At 39.9% G+C, this 14,389-nt stretch overlaps 1 pseudogene; it reads right to left on the minus strand.

The window, feature by feature from the left end:
• Positions 1-1,062: 1,062 nt before the first annotated feature.
• On the minus strand, positions 1,063-14,123 carry LOC100362115 (rCG64250-like; annotated as a pseudogene).
• Positions 14,124-14,389: the final 266 nt, after the last annotated feature.

Below are 14,389 nucleotides of genomic sequence, written 5' to 3' on the forward strand. Positions count from 1 at the left end.
TTTAAAACTAGAAATACCACTGGTCTAAAATGACGCTGTCATATAAAATATTTGTTGTGGAAAAGAAAACCTTTAGTGTCTTTAAATTGGAAACATCAGAATGATAATAAAAATAAAATGTGTTCTGATTCTACTTTCCAATTGTGGCTTAATTCATAACCCTGGACATATAATGAAAAATCAAACACATGATCTCTACTTGTTGAATACTCATTAGTCTGTCTTTGTTCTTGGAAACCTGTATAAATAATCAATCTGGTTGCCAGTCAGTTAGAGCTGCAGAAACAGAGTAATTGCTAGTCAATCAGAGACTTGAAATTCCTTGACCATAAGGTCCTGACAATTTCTCTTGTTTTGCTGGCTTTCTTTCCATTGCTGAATTAGAACATCAGTTCCCTCCACCATCTCTCTAGATTCAAGGGAGGGATTCATTACTTCTGTGGGAGCACTTGTTCACTCTTTGATACTGAGTGGATCCCGGGCATTATTTGGAACATAGCAGAATTTAGTCTAATAATCTAACTTTAAAAGGGCTTCCATACACATGAATTGTGCCCAAATCCTACCCGGTTTCCCCACAGGGAACATTTTACTTCATCACAACATATGGAAATGATTGGGCATTTCAGAGAGTGCCATATGGTGGGAGGATTGCGAGAAGTAAAAATACTCAGCCAAGTGTTTGTCTTCCTTTATTAAAGAAAGCAGAAATGTCAGCAGTACTAACAGACTGGTAGTACTGCTCTGCATACAAGACATACTAAGTGATAATTGCCCCCAATCTGATGAATGCTTAAATTCCTGTGTGGTGTTTTTATTTAAAAACAAACCTCTAACCTAGGTTTGGTTCTATGATTTATGCCTGAACACATCATCTTGGAATGCAGAGTTTAGGATGTGAATACCTTTAAGGAAGGCAGCACCATCACCATGAAGAAGAAGATAAAAGCTTCAGACCTACCCTGAAAAGCAATGTGATATTTTATTCTGAATATTTGCATGATTACAATAGCACTGTGCAGGTGTAGGAAATTTTGTCAGGGAGTCTCCTAGCACTTTTTTTCAAACAACAGCACTCTCATTTATGGACATGTCATCAGCCTGTTTAGAACCATGCTGGGCATTCAGATTACTCTGAACTTTCAATGACCTGATCTCAAAGAGGAATATAATCACTCCAGTGAGTGACAAGGTAGTTGTCAGAAGTATTATTAGGAACACTTAAGTGCTGTGTTTCTTTATCAGGGCTTCTTTCTTAACTGGAACGTTTGGTGGAAAGTCAAGGGTGGTTCTGCCATAGAGATCTACTACATGATTCCAGGTCACAGAAATAACAGTACAAAGGCTACTGATGATCAGAATTAAGACAGAGCACTTGTAGCACATTATCTGAATCTCAGGAACTGAGGCTTTGATTATGCTGACCCTAATGTCTGCTGAGCTAAAAATCACAATGGCAGGTTTTATCAGCATTGCCATTAATATCAGATTCTGTGCACATACAAATTCAGGTGAAGTTGTCCAGGTCAAGTTGACAGGGCTGTGTACCAGAATTATGGTCTCAGTACCAGAGAATTTAAATTCCCAGTGGTAATAAGCTTCCCAGAGTCCAATGTAAACAAGCTGGACAACCTTATTGTTGAATTCCCAGAGGTGCCAGTATTTGCTGCTTGCAAGAATTATTCCAAACCCTGAAGATAATACACTTCAAAGGAAGCCAATAACTCTGAATATCCACTCCTTCACCCCTGCAAATCTGAAGATGAGACAGAACAATTATAGAATCAAGCAGGAACACAAATGTGAAAAACTGAATGAGTCATAGTATAAAGTTATGAAGTACACATCCCTTGCCCCTGTTATCTCCATGTTGTATTTCAATGAGCTATACATGTGTCAGAATTCTACACACTTGTTAGGTATAAATAAGAGAGCTTGAGATCTGTTATTGTGGCAGACATCTCCATTTTAATATGTTTGGACAATAATTTCACAGTGTCCTTCAAATATTGATATGTTGCTGGTTCTTGACTATGTATTTTAATACTTAGAGTTAATGTTAAAATAAGAGTTTGAAATATCATTTAAGGTGATGCTTCTTGCAGATCTCTTTGAAAAAGAGAAAAAATTACAAAAAACCCCATTGCGTTTTACAAACAGAGAAATGATCAACTTATTGAAGATGATTATGACATGATACATACAGGAGCACTTTAATATCAGAATAATTCTTGAGAAGAAAGAGACACAAGAATAACAATGCACACGGTATGCCCATTAATGTCAAACCATGGCATATCTGACTCATTTAATACCAGAAATTATGAACATAAATGATAGAACAATGGGAATATTAAGTATATCAAGGCTGAATAAGCAGATACTGTCATAATTCTGTAGATATTATCCTAATGGGCATGCATTCCTATAGAACAATATGTTTAATATTTCATAAATAAAATCAACATGAACGCAAACATAAATTTCTCATTGAAACTAGTTTGGTGTAAAACTTCATGTTAGAATGCTTATTTCCTACCATATGTGAGGTGTAGAGATGATTCATTATATAATCAAAACTACAGTATGTATGTAAAGGATGAGGAACAATGAATACATGCGTTCTGTATCTAATTTTTATACAGTATTGCACTTCATGAAAATTAACTTCATTGTGCTGCAACATATAGTGTATCTAGAGGATTATTGCTGAGCCATTATCAACTTTGACTAAAAAATAACCTTTTATATTTTTAATATAAAATAACTTATATAGATCTTCTTTGGCCTATTCACCAAAAGTCAGATGTCTGGAGTTTTTTTTTTTTTTTCCTAACCAGGTTTAATTATCTTACATTTACTTTATTTTATTTTATTTTTTTCATTTCCTTCTCTTTTTTATTTATTTATTTTTTTACCTCTTTTTTAAATTTATTTAATACTTAATAATAATTCTTTGGTTTCCGGGCAAACATCCACCTCCCCCCTCCCCTTCCTTATGGGTGTTCCACTCCCAACCCTCCCCCCATTGCCGCCCTCCCCCCAACAGTCTAGTTCACTGGGGGTCCAGTCTTAGCAGGACCCAGGGATTCCCCTTCCACTGGTGCTCTTACTAGGATATTCATTGCTACCTATGAGGTCAGAGTTCAGGGTCAGTCCATGTATAGTCTTTAGGTAGTGGCTTAGTCCCTGGAAGCTCTGGTTGCTTGGCATTGTTGTACATATGGGGTCTCGAGCCCCTTCAAGCTCTTCCAGTTCTTTCTCTGATTCCTTCAACGGGGGTCCTATTCTCAGTTCAGTGGTTTACTGCTGGCATTCGCCTCTGTATTTGCTGTATTCTGGCTATGTCTCTCAGGAGAGATCTACATCCAGCTCCTGTCGGCCTGCACTTCTTTGCTTCATCCATCTTGTCTAATTGGGTGGCTGTATATGTATGGGCCACATGTGGGGCAGGCTTTGAATGGGTGTTCCTTCAGTCTCTGTTTTAATCTTTGCCTCTCTCTTCCCTGAGAAGGGTATTCTTGTTCCCCTTTTAGAGAAGGAGTGAAGCATTCACATTTTGATCATCTGTCTTGAGTTTCATTTCTTCTAGGCATCTAGGATAATTCAAGCATTTGGGCTAATAGCCACTTATCAATGAGTGCATACCATGTATGTCTTTCTGTGATTGGGTTAGCTCACTCATGATGATATTTTCCATTTCCAACCATTTGCCTACGAATTTCATAAAGCCGTTGTTTTTGATCGCTGAGTAATATTCCATTGTGTAGATGTACCACATTTTCTGTACCCATTCCTCTGTTGAAGGGCATCTGGGTTCTTTCCAGCTTCTGGCTATTATAAATAAGGCTGCGATGAACATAGTGGAGCACGTTTCTTTTTTATATGTTGGGGCGTCTTTTGGGTATATGCCCAAGAGAGGTATAGCGGGATCCTCAGGCAGTTCAATGTCCAATTTTCTGAGGAACCTCCAGACTGATTTCCAGAATGGTTTTACCAGTCTGCAATCCCACCAACAAGGGAGGAGTATTCCTCTTTCTCCACATCCTCGCCAGCATCTGCTGTCACCTGAGTTTTTGATCTTAGCCATTCTCGCTGGTGTGAGGTGAAATCTCAGGGTTGTTTTGATTTGCATTTCCCTTATGACTAAAGATGTTGAACATTTCTTTAGGTGTTTCTCAGCCATTCGGCATTCCTCAGCTGTGAATTCTTTGTTTAGCTCTGAACCCCATTTTTTGATAGGGTTATTTGTCTCCCTGCGGTCTAACTTCTTGAGTTCTTTGTATATTTTGGATATAAGGCCTCTCTCTATCTGTTGTAGGATTGGTAAAGATCTTTTCCCAATCTGTTGGTTGCCGTTTTGCCCTAACCAGAGTGTCCTTTGCCTTACAGAAGCTTTGCAGTTTTATGAGACCCAATTTGTCGATTCTTGATCTTAGAGCATAAGCCATTGGTGTTTTGTTCAGGAAATTTTTTCCAGTGCCCATGTGTTCCAGATGCTTCCCTAGTTTTTCTTCTATTAGCTTGAGTGTGTCTGGTTTGATTTGGAGGTCCTTGATCCACTTGGACTTATGCTTTGTACAGGGTGATAAGCATGGATCAATCTTCATTTTTCTACATGTTGACCTCCAGTTGAACCAGCACCATTTGCTGAAAATGCTATCTTTTTTCCATTGGATGGTTTTGGCTCCTTTGTCAAAAACCAATGACCATAGGTGTGTGGGTTCATTTCTGGGTCTTAATTCTATTCCATTGGTCTATCTGTCTGTCTCTGTACCAATACCATGCAGTTTTTATCACTATTGTTCTGTAATACTGCTTGAGTTCAGGGATAGTGATTCCCCCTGAAGTCCTTTTATTGTTGAGGATAGTTTTAGCTATCCTGGGTTTTTTGTTATTCCAGATGAATTTGCAAATTGTTCTGTCTAACTCTTTTAAGAATGGGATCAGTATTTTGATGGGGATTGCATTGAATCTGTAGATCGCTTTTGGTAAAATGGCCATTTTTACTATATTAATCCTGCCAATCCATGAGCATGGGATATCTTTCCATCTTCTGAGGTCTTCTTCAATTTCTTTCTTCAGTGTCTTGAAGTTCTTATTGTATAGATCTTTTACTTGCTTGGTTAAAGTCACACCGAGGTACTTTATATTATTAGGGTCTATTATGAAGGGTGTCGTTTCCCTAATTTCTTTCTCGGCTTGTTTCTCTTTTGTGTAGAGGAAGGCTACTGATTTATTTGAGTTAATTTTATACTCAGCCACTTTGCTGAAGTTGTTTATCAGCTTTAGTAGTTCTCTGGTGGAACTTTTGGGATCACTTAAATATACTATCATGTCATCTGCTAATAGTGATATTTTGACTTCTTCTTTTCGGATCTGTATCCCCTCGACCTTCTTTTGTTGTCTGATTGCTCTGGCTAGAACTTCAAGAACTATATGGAATAAGTAGGGAGAGAGTGGGCAGCCTTGTCTAGTCCCTGATTTTAGTGGGATTGTTTCAAGTTTCTCTCCATTTAGTTTAATGTTAGCAACTGGTTTGCTGTATATGGCTTTTACTATGTTTAGGTATGGGCCTTGAATTCCTATTCTTTCCAGGACTTTTATCATGAAGGGGTGTTGAATTTTGTCAAATGCTTTCTCAGCATCTAATGAAATGATCATGTGGTTCTGTTCTTTCAGTTTGTTTATATAATGGATCACGTTGATGGTTTTCCGTATATTAAACCATCCCTGCATGCCTGGGATGAAGCCTACTTGATCATGGTGGATGATTGTTTTGATGTGCTCTTGGATTCGGTTTGCCAGAATTTTATTGAGTATTTTTGTGTCGATATTCATAAGGGAAATTGGTCTGAAGTTCTCTTTCTTTGTTGTGTCTTTGTGTGGTTTAGGTATAAGAGTAATTGTGGCTTCGTAGAAGGAAATCGGTAGTGCTCCATCTTTTTCAATTTTGTGGAATAGTTTGGATAATATTGGTATGAGGTCTTCTATGAAGATTTGATAGAATTCTGCACTAAACCCGTCTGGACCTGGGCTCTTTTTGGTTGGGAGACCTTTAATGACTGCTTCTATTTCCTTAGGAGTTATGGGGTTGTTTAACTGGTTTATCTGTTCCTGATTTAACTTCGATACCTGGTATCTGTCTAGGAAATTGTCCATTTCCTGAAGATTTTCAAGTTTTGTTGAATATAGGTTTTTATAGTAAGATCTGATGATTTTTTGAATTTCCTCTGAATCTGTAGTTTTATGTCTCCCTTTTCATTTCTGATTTTGTTAATTTGGACGCACTCTCTGGGTCCTCTCGTTAGTCTGGCTAAGGGTTTATCTATCTTGTTGATTTTCTCAAAGAACCAACTTTTTGTTCTGTTGATTCTTTCTATGGTCCTTTTTGTTTCTACTTGGTTGATTTCAGCTCTGAGTTTGATTATTTCCTGCCTTCTACTCCTCCTGGGTGTATTTGCTTCTTTTTGTTCTAGAGCTTTTAGGTGTGCTGTCAAGCTGCTGACATATGCTCTTTCCTGTTTCTTTCTGCAGGCACTCAGCGCTATGAGTTTTCCTCTTAGCACAGCTTTCATTGTGTCCCATAAGTTTGGGTATGTTGTATCTTCATTTTCATTAAATTCTAAAAAGTTTTTAATTTCTTTTTTTATTTCTTCCTTGACCAGGTTATCATTGAGTAGAGCATTGTTCAATTTCCACGTATATATGGGCATTCTTCCCTTATTGTTATTGAAGACCAGTTTTAGGCCGTGGTGGTCCGATATCACGCATGGGATTATTTCTATCTTTCTGTACCTGTTGAGTCCCGTTTTTTGACCAATTATATGGTTAACTTTGGAGAAAGTACCATGAGGAGCTGAGAAGAAGGTATATCCTTTTCCTTTAGGATAGAATGTTCTATAAATATCTGTTAAGTCCATTTGGCTCATGACTTCTCTTAGTCTGTCGACATCACTGTTTAATTTCTGTTTCCATGATCTGTCCATTGATGAGAGTGGGGTGTTGAAATCTCCCACTATTATTGTGTGAGGTGCAATGTGTGTTTTGAGCTTTAGTAAGGTTTCTTTTACGTATGTAGGTGCCCTTGTATTTGGGGCATAGTTATTTAGGATTGAGAGTTCATCTTGGTGGATTTTTCCTTTGATGAATATGAAGTGTCCTTCCTTATCTTTTTTGATGACTTTTAGTTGGAAATTGATTTTATTTGATATTAGAATGGCTACTCCAGCTTGCTTCTTCTGACCATTTGCTTGGAAATTTGTTTTCCAGCCTTTCACTCTGAGGTAGTGTCTGTCTTTGTCTCCGAGGTGTGTTTCCTGTAGGCAGCAGAATGCAGGGTCCTCGTTGCGTATCCAGTTTGTTAATCTATGTCTTTTTATTGGGGAGTTGAGGCCATTGATATTGAGAGATATTAAGGAATAGTGATTATTGCTTCCCGTTATATTCATATTTGGATGTGAGGTTATGTTTGTGTGCTTTCATTCTCTTTGTTTTGTTGCCAAGACGATTAGTTTCTTGCTTCTTCTAGGGTATAGCTTGCCTCCTTATGTTGGGCTTTACCATTTATTATCCTTTGTAGTGCTGGATTTGTAGAAAGATATTGTGTAAATTTGGTTTTGTCATGGAATATCTTGGTTTTCCCATCTATGTTAATTGAGAGTTTTGCTGGATACAGTAACCTGGGCTGGCATTTGTGTTCTCTTAGGGTCTGTATGACATCAGTCCAGGATCTTCTGGCCTTCATAGTTTCTGGCGAGAAGTCTGGTGTGATTCTGATAGGTCTCCCTTTATATGTTACTTGACCTTTTTCCCTTACTGCTTTTAATATTCTTACTTTATTTTCTGCATTTGTTGTTTTGACTATTATGTGATGGGAGGAGTTTCTTTTCTTGTCCAATCTATTTGGAGTCCTGTAGGCTTCTTGTATGCTTATGGGTATCTCTTTCTTTAGGTTAGGGAAGTTTTCTTCTTTGATTTTGTTGAAGATATTTACTGGTCCTTTGGGCTGGGAGTCTTCACTCTCTTCTATACCTATTATCCTTATGTTTGATCTCCTCATTGAGTACTGGATTTTCTGTATGATTTGGACCAGTAGCTTTTTCTGCTTTACATTATCTTTGACAGTTTAGTCGATGATTTCTATGGAATATCCTGCTCCTCAGATTCTCTCTTCTATCTCTTGTATTCTGTTGGTGAAGCTTGTATCCTCGGCTCCTTGTCTCTTCTTTTGTTTTCTATATCCAGGGTTGTTTCCATGTGTTCTTTCTTGATTGCTTCTATTTCTATTTTCAATTCCTTCAACTGTTTGATTGTGTTTTCCTGGAATTTTTTCAGGGATTTTTGCGATTCCTCTCTGTAGGCTTCTACTTGTTTTTAATGTTTTCCTGTATTTCTCTAAGGGAGTTCTTCACGTCTTTCTTCAAGTCCTCCAGCATCATGATCAAATATGATTTTGAAACTAGATCTTGCTTTTCTGGTGTGTTTGGTTATCCCATGTTTGTTTTGATGGGAGAATTGGGCTCCGATGGTGCCATGTAGTCTTGTTTTCTGTTGCTTGGGTTCCTGCGCTTGCCTCTCGCCATCAGATTATCTCTAGTGTTACTTTGTCTGCTATTTCTGACAGTGGCTAGACTGTCCTATAAGCCTGTTTGTCAGGAGTGCTATAGACCTGTTTTCCTGTTTTCTTTCAGCCAGTTATGGGGACAGAGTGTTCTGCTTTCAGGCATGTAGTTTTTCCTATCTACAGGTCTTCAGCTGTTCCTGTGGGCCTGTGTCTGGAGTTCACCAGGCAGGTTACTTGCAGCAGAAATGTTGGTCTTACCTGTGGTCCCAATGCTCAAGTTTGCTCGTGGGGTTTTGCCTACGAGCTGTTTCGCTGGGATAGCAACCAGGAAGTTCTGCGCCGCCCTTTCTGGGAGCTTCTGTGCACCAGGGTTCCAGATGGCGTTTGGTGTTTTCCTCTGGAATCAGTAATGTGGGCAGAGTGCAGTCTCTTCTGTTTTCCCAGGCAAGTCTGCCTCTCTGAAGGTTTAGCTTTCCCTCCCACGGGATTTGCGTCCAGAGAACTGTTTATCTGGTCGGTCCCTTCAAGTTCCAGCGGTGTCTCAGAAGCAGGGGACCCGCTGCTGCTGTGCCCTTATCCAAGGGAACCCAGAGGCCATATATAGTTTCCTCTTGGGCCAGGGATGTGGGCAGAGGTGGGCAGTTTTGGTGGTCTCTTCTGCTCTGGAGTCTCAGGAGTGCCCACCTGTCCAGGTGGTGAGGTCTCTCTCCCACAGGGTTAGGGAACAGTGAGCTGCTGCGGTCAGGGACCCATGGATTGGGGACTCCCGCTAAAAACCGGAAGTGCCCGGTCCTAGAGGAATTTTGCCTCCGTGTGTCCTGAGTTCACCAGGCAGGTCGCTTGGAGCAGGAAGGTCTGTCTTACCTGTGGTCCCGAGGTTCAAGTTTGCTTGTGGGGTGCTACCTACGAGCTCTCCGTGGGGTAGCCTCTGGAGTTCTTTAGAATTAATCTGAGTTCCTTATTCTACTACACTCACCTGTGTGTCTATGTTTGTGTTGGTACCATTTGGTTTTAACAACAGAGATGTGTGCTAGAACATGAAATCTGGTATAGTAAATTATCTGGGGATGCTATTTATGCTTAGGATATCTTTTAGTCTCTGTTATGTTCTTGCTTCCATATGAATTTTTCTATTTTTTTATCAGAATGTACATAAGGATGATAAATATGTTATAACTTTGATTACCTTAGTATATGAAGATTACTGTTATCCTAGAAATTAACATTTATTATATACTTAGAAAATTAGAAAAAGTATAAGAACATTATAAACAATCAAAGAACATTTGAACATTAGAGGTCTGATCAAGGATAATAATTATGAAAAAGTATATAAAAGAAAAATCCAATAATGCAAGCATTTCAAAATTTATTTTAAATAAAAAGCACACACTTTAATTTATTCTTCACTGATTAATTTTTCTTCTTTGCATGGAGCATAGATCATTTGTCACTCAAATTACCATAAGACACTGTGGGCATTGTAATATAAAAAATCTCTTAAGAAATCTATCAACTTAATACTGGTAAAATAACTTTATGAAAGAAAGAAAGCATAAATAATCAGCCTTTCAGATAATTCATGACATTCTTTGTAGCGCTTTCTTTTTTTAAACTTATTGGCTTTAAACTGAATAATTATTAATTTATCCTTCAAATGTCAGCTCCTTTCAGGTTTTCCCATACATTGACCCCCTTATCCCATCATGCTTCTAAGTATGTGACCCTCAAGTATCCATCCTTTCCCTCTTCCCCGCCATGAAATTCCACTACACTGGGGAATCCAGCATGACCATGGGCTTCTCATCATACCAGTGCTCAACAAGGACAATCTCTGCTAGATATGCTGCTGGAGCCATGGACCTGTCCATGTGTGAACTTTTGGTGGTGGTGCTTTAGTCCATGGGTACTCTGGTTGGTTGGTATTTTTGTTTGTTTGATGTTGCAACAACCTTCAGCTCTTTCGTTCCTTTCTCTATCTCTTCCAATGTGAACCCTGTTCTCAGTTCAATGGTTGGCTGCTAGCATTCTCCTCTGTAATTGTTATAGTCTGGCAGAGCCTCTCAGGAACAGCTATATCAAGCTCCTATCATAATGCACTTCTGGTATCAGTAGCAATACAATATCATTTGTGTTCGGTGGCTGTACGGATATGGGCTGGATCCCATGGTGGGGCAGGCTCTGCATGGCCATTGCTTCAGTCTCTGCTACAAACTCTATCTCCATATCTCCTCCTATGAATATTGTTCTACCCCCTTATAAGATGGACTGAAGCATCCACACTTTGGTGGTCGTTTTTCTTGTGTTTCATGTGGTCTGAGGATTGTATATTGGGTAATTTGAGTTTTGGGGCTAATATCCACTTATCAGTATGTGCGTAGGATGGGTGGGTTTTCTTTGTTGTTATTGTTGCTTGTGTTTTGTTATTGTGGTACTTCACATAGGATGATATTTTCTGGTTCCATCCATTTACCTAAGAGTTTCATGAAGGTTTGTTTTTAATAGCTGAGTAGTAAAGCATTGTGGAGATGTACCACATTTTCTGTATCCAGTCCTCTGTTGAAAGACATCTCTGTTGTGGTGCAGTAAAGTGTTCCCTGTTGGGAGCACTTGGTAGGATTTGTGCACGATTCATGTATATGGAAAACCTTGGAGGGTTAGAGTATTAGACTAAATTCTGCTGTGTTCCAAATTATGCCAGTGTTCCACTCAATACCAAAGAGAGAACAAGTGCTCCCAAAGAAGTAATGAATCACTCTCTTGAAACTAGAGAGTTGGTGGAGGGAACTGATATTCTGATTCAGCAGAGGAAACAAAGAGCCAGCAAGGCAAGGGAAAGTGTCAGGACCTTATGGTCCAGGGAATCACATGTCTCTGATAGACTCGCAATTAGTCTGATTTGCAGCTATGACTGACTGGCAACCAGATTGTTTATTTATACAGGTTTCAGAGACCAAAGACAGAATGATGAACATTCAAGTATTTGAGATTATGTGTTTGATTTTTCATTATATGTCCAGGGTTATCAAATGAGCCACAGCTGGAAAGTACAATCAGAACACCTTTTTATTTTTATTATCATTATGATTTCTCCAATTTAAAGACACCAAAGACTACCTTTTCCAAAGGAAACAAATGTGTTATATGACAGCTTCATTTTAGGCCAGTGGTATTTCCAGTTTTAAAGCCCCAAGAAAAACACAAAGTATCTGAAATAGTATTTTTATGAATAGTAAATAGTGACATCTAATTTCTTTCATTATATGTTCCTTAATCTGCACTATAAATAGGAAATATTTATTTTTGTCAATATCCCTTATGCACTGGCTTCTATTTTTCTAGGGAGTCTGTACTGTATGACCCTGTAATTTCAAATTATGCTTTTAGGGATCTCCAAATGTGTTGTCAAGTGAGGCCTTGAATCTGTAAATTCATGCTATGGCCTTTCGGAGATTGTAAATTATCTCTGTTAATCCTATACCAATTGCACTGTTTGTGTTTGCTCTGAGTCAGATATCCCAAGAAGATACCTGGAATAGTATCTGCATCTAATCATAATGATCTCAAGGGAATACATATGGAAGACTTCACAAATAGTGTCAGATAAAGTTAATTTTAGCTTTTTTCTAGAAATATGCCAACATAATACTCTCAGTAAAACACACAAAATGAATGATAATACAGAATGTCCTCAAGAATGCAACAATGAGGCACCAAAACCCAAAAATGAGAGATTGAACAACAGTGATTTGAATATTCACATCAGCTTTGCTCAAAATGAGTCAAACAGTATTACTGGCTTCACAACTCTCAAAGTTTTCAGAAGATATGGCTGTGGCACATCCGTTTAGATGTATTATCTTATGATATCCTTCCTTCCATGGTTGTAGGACACTGATGTTTAAAACTGACATTTTCTATACATTTTCCATTTAGTCATCAAAAGTTCATAAGAGTAGATGCAGATATGGCTAATGACTGCCTTCTCAGGTGGCTAAACATTTACACTGCTTCATAAAAAGGATCAACATCCAGGAAGTTGCAATGCATAAGCCTACTTTGTAGAACCTTTAACACAGTCATGACTGTGTTCCTTAGTATGCTGTTCACATTTTTCAGCAGGGTCAGCTTCTCTGAGTGTGTTGTGCTGTGGGTATATTTACGCGGCACAAATCCTGATATTTAATGTCTTTTCCCAAAACTCAGCGTATCATTGTATTAATAAGTGTAGGGCGCCCTCCTGTGGTGAACAACGGTATTGCGTATGCGCAGGCTTTGCATCTGGCATCAGTTGGCCGGTAATATGCTAATGAGGGAGCAGTACCATGCTAATGAGGTGATTCGTGCTCCGCCAATCCCTGAAGGACAATTAGCATAGCCTCAGCCTGCTGTCTATATAAGGCAAGCACTCTTGCTGCTTGAGGTCCCCGTATCAGCAAAATGAAGGTGGTCCTACAATAAAAGCTGTTAACGAGGATCCAACGGTGTTGCGTCTTCCTTGCCGGACGAGGTGGGCGCGACAACTGGTGGCCCATACGGGGACCCGAGAATATTCTCGTGGATCCAGAAGTCTTCAGTTTCAGGACGGCGACGTCGTTAAATTCCCGGATAATGGAAGATAAGTTTCTCTGGAGGTAAGCAGAGACGATGAATAAAGTTCTCTGGAGGTAAGCTGTGAGGAGCTGTCCGAGGAGCTGTCCTCACAGATGTGAGGAGCTGTCCAAGGAGCTGTCCTCACATATGTGAGGAGCTGTCCTCACATACTCCATTACAAGATGGCACCGGCATCCGGCAGAACGCACCTAGTAAAAAGGGCAATACGCAGGCACCTGGTAACTTCCCTACTCAAAGGGACACGTATGTTTTGGTACGTCATCTGGCATAATTGGCAGCGACCAGTCAGAGAGTGACACGTCCTAGGCGAGGATAGTTTCCTATATAAGGGACGGTTATTCCTCACTCTCCGTCTCCGCATTGTAAGCTTATGCTCTCCCTCTCAAGACGCATTAAAGCTTTTCTGCAGTAGGATCCTGTGTGTGCTGCGTTGTTCCTGCTGGCGAGACGTAGCGCGGGACATCTGGTGCCGAAAACCCGGGAAAGACCTCGCCATCGTCAGCACCTTCGGAGATCCCTTGGTGAGAAGGAGGATTCAGAACTGCAGGTAGATACGTTCGGAGAGGCAGCCCTCTCTTGGACTTTGGTCTGGGGTTGTCACCGCCTTGGGAAGGATTTGTTGAGGCTATAGTATTTGTCCTGGGAGCCACCCTACTCTTTATGTTCTGTTTTCACCGTTTTCGCTGTTAAAAGGATGATCACAGCAGCTGAAGGCACGTCTCAGTCTCTCGTATATAAGTGAGCTTCGCGCAGCTCCCTTTTACCTTCGATTTTGACTGTTGAGGAACAAGGACGCGATAAGGCCGACGTAGATAAGCGGCACCGTCCAGGGAGGCGCGTGTAAGACTCCCGTACATAAGAGAGCAGCAAGTGTCCGTCTCTACCCTTTCACCTCACGCCTTGTCAGACAGACGTAGATAAGCTGCCGGCGTTCCTGGCCCATCATGGGATCCTCACAGTCTGTGGTCACGGCCTTGGAAACAGTGTTAAAGCAGAGGAACATCAAAATTGGAGGAGGAACACTTAAAAACTTTGTGAGGGAGGTGGAGAGGGTGGCGCCTTGGTTTGCCTGTTCAGGCTCGTTTACAATTGCCTCATGGAACAAACTTGGAAAAGTCCTTGACAGAAAATTGGCGGAAGAGGATCTGCGCCTAGGGACCAAAGCTATATGGAAGCTGGTTAAGAATTGTTTAAAGGATGAAACGTGTA

The sequence above is a fragment of the Rattus norvegicus genome, chromosome X (genome assembly GCF_021556685.1).
Source record: "Rattus norvegicus strain SHRSP/BbbUtx chromosome X, alternate assembly SHRSP_T2T, whole genome shotgun sequence".
NCBI lineage: Eukaryota > Metazoa > Chordata > Mammalia > Rodentia > Muridae > Rattus > Rattus norvegicus.